General features: G+C 37.0%; 1 long non-coding RNA gene across 1 annotated transcript; it reads right to left on the bottom strand.

Moving 5' to 3' along the window:
- Positions 1-1,903: 1,903 nt before the first annotated feature.
- LOC123138088 (uncharacterized) lies at positions 1,904-2,890 on the bottom strand. Its single transcript, XR_006468858.1, has 2 exons — positions 2,547-2,890; positions 1,904-2,442 (listed from the first exon to the last, which is right to left on the bottom strand). It is a non-coding gene; the product is annotated as an uncharacterized lncRNA (long non-coding RNA).
- Positions 2,891-3,121: the final 231 nt, after the last annotated feature.

The raw sequence follows: 3,121 nt of genomic DNA, 5'->3' as shown, positions 1-3,121 counted from the left end.
CGATGAGAAATCTGTTGTTTTCCCTGTGACATTTTTCAGAGGTATGTATGTGTAGTTATCGATGTTTTTTCCCTATATTGTTATAGTGGGGTGTTTATTTGCAATCCGGGTCGCCGCCGGTATGAAAGGAAAATGGATCTTACGCTATAAATTATAAGTTTGCTCCCAAAACGATATTTTATAAATATTTAACAGGTAAAATTAACATTATATTTAGATTCCAAATATTTTTCTAATAAAATTTCATATATAATATGTTAAAATCGAAGTTACGGTTTAAAAGATACGGATAATTTAGAAAATCATTTATTTGACTTAAATATATTCCAAAATAATATTTAAAAGTACTTAACAAGTTAAAATAATCTCATATTCATATTCTACATATTTTTCTAATCAAATTTCATATATAACATGTTCAAATCGGAGTTACGGTTTAAAAGATATGGATGATTTAAAAAAAACATTGTTTGACTTAAATATGATCTACGGATGAATTACCTAAAACATCAGGGGGCTTATCGAAAAATGTAAAATAACGGTTCGGGTGTGACTTAAATTTGAACTGCGGGTTGATTTCAACAAAATACATGAACTTTTGTGTAAAATGCCATGACGGACAAAGGAAACCTAATTTGCTTTATTATTAGGTAAAGATAAAGATTAGTGTTTCTTTTTTCTTGTTTTGTCTTTTTTGACTTTGTTGTTTGTTGGACAAATGCTTGAACTTTTTTTTTGAATGATATGAAAAAAATATTAATACGTGCACAATTTGTTTTAGAAATAGACAACCTCTTTTCTCTGAATACATGAATATATATTTTGTTTACAAAAAAAGTTAGCCATGAGATGCAAATATTGTTGTGTATATACGAAAAAATATATGGAGATACTTGAACATTTTTTTATTTTTTTAAACTTGTTTAAACAAGATTATGAATCGGTAATACTTTTTTAAAAAAACTCAAAAACAAGAAAGTAAAAAAGCGATGCTATTGGACCATAACCATTAAGGACCGCTTGTGTTAGGCCGTCCAAGACCGTATCTAAACTACTAGATCAGCAAGGCGCGAGGGTGCCAGTCCCAACGATGTGCCCAAGCAAGTAATGATAAAGTTAGTAGCAAGTTAGGCTTAGCGTACGTATTCAATCAGGATAACAAAATAAAAGAAAGAAGAAACATTCATATGTAATCGAAGCAAGACATCATCCATGGATACCAAAATATAGTACACCATATTTGAAGGATGTAATGTTCATATACAAGGTAAATTAAAGGATGCAATGTTCATACACATAAATATTGAGTGCAAAAGTATGAATAGACGTGCCAAAGGGGACGTGTTCACAAAAGGAGAGGGAGATCACACAGTAGTTTACACGGTACATCACAGGAGCTGGTGGCATCATATATCATCTCGTACTTGCCAGAGTTAGAATAGGTGATCTGTGATGTCCATAGATGATCAACGCCATGGCCTTGGTGTGAAGAAATCAATTGGTGCAAACACCTCATGCTGTTGCGCCTAAAGAGTGTCTTTTTATGGCATGCAGCCTCTTCAACAGATGATTGCTTCTGCTCTCAAGGTTATGTGCCACCACTTCAATATTCATAAGGGTCACGTTTGTCAATGTATCCACGACACGGGTAGGAGGAAAGCCATGTGCTATCACATTATGAAGTTGGTCTGAGAAGGAGCTCATGTATCTCAGATCATACAAGTAACCTTTGGCACTTGTTTATCATGTCAAATGCCTCATCGATCCCGAGTCTCGGATAAGCAAAAGTCTTTCTGCATTCTGCTCAGCCTGTCATAGTTTAGATCCTTCACTATAGTGTTTCTGGAGTTCTCTATGTACCTCATCGTGTTCTCATTGAGCCCGAGTCTCAGATGGCCTTGTGAAGCCCAAGATGCTCTAACAGGATATCAGTCATCATTCTAACTGGACCCTTACGATGCTTGTCTTGGCCTATGTCATAGGAAATTTCAAAATAGTTATATGATTTTCGAGAGTACTAAAGTTGATAGCAGTCCGTTTCAAAAAGAAAAAGTTTGACAGCAGTGGGTTTTTATACCACGAAAACAAAGGTCTGGGTAACTAAAGGATGGCAATCTTTGTTGTGCAAGAGTTTTATTAGACTCTTACTGTCCTGTTCTACAACTGAGACATGGTAATTGATAAAAAAATCAAATGCTACCATGAATTATAAGATAAACCAGCAGAAATTTTAAAGCCTAATAATCAGACTAAGTCACACACATGAGCAGATTGCTTCATGTGTTGTACAAAGAACAATAGCCTAGGAAACCGTATCAACAATCAATCGAGTTTGCAAAGAAGAAAATCCCAAGGACAACCTGTACGCACTCATGCGCAAGCGTCAATTCTGGTGTTTCCAACTTTAATGATAGGCTAATCAAAATAAGAGGCCAAGCAGTCCTGGATAATCATAGTGAGAAGTCTAATTAAACAATGTTAAGTGAAAGAGAGGCAAGGTGACTAATTAAACAGTGCGCCAGGAACGGCCAGAAAAAGACGATTACACTGATGTAGTTCCTGTAGTGCTTGTATTTTGCATCAAGCAGACCAACGTTACCATGAACGACACTAAGCACAACCTTTGTCCTGACCATCTCGTCAGTTAATGAGACGCCAAACTATTAATATAATATATTTGGAAACAGAATGTGCCAGGCCAGCCTCAAAAATAAGAATGACACAATAAGTAAAAAATCAACGGTGGCACAAGTTAATCTATGAATAGGTGGTATTTAGATCGTTTAATAAATTCATTAGGTTAATATTCATAGATCAACGACAGGCCCAATTGCATAAATCTTGAACAAATCTAGCGCAGGCATGCTTTAGAGTCAACCAAGCAAACGGGGTCTACCTTGCTAGCAGGTGACGACGTGGAACGGGATCACGGTCGTTGTTCACCACATCGACCGAGAAGAGCTCCCTCCGTGCGCCTGATGCCATCGCGCGAGGAAAAGCTTGGGGTGCCTGGATGCACAGATCGACGATACTGCAAGGAAACCAGCGAGACAACCTCAAGCACCAGCAACGGCACGACGCACCAGCCAGTCAACCAGAACCACGAACAGATCCCAATCAG

Source organism: Triticum aestivum, chromosome 6B (genome assembly GCF_018294505.1).
Source record: "Triticum aestivum cultivar Chinese Spring chromosome 6B, IWGSC CS RefSeq v2.1, whole genome shotgun sequence".
NCBI lineage: Eukaryota > Viridiplantae > Streptophyta > Magnoliopsida > Poales > Poaceae > Triticum > Triticum aestivum.
Note: the sequence above shows the minus strand (reverse complement) of the source record. Positions and strands in the feature narration are given on the sequence as shown.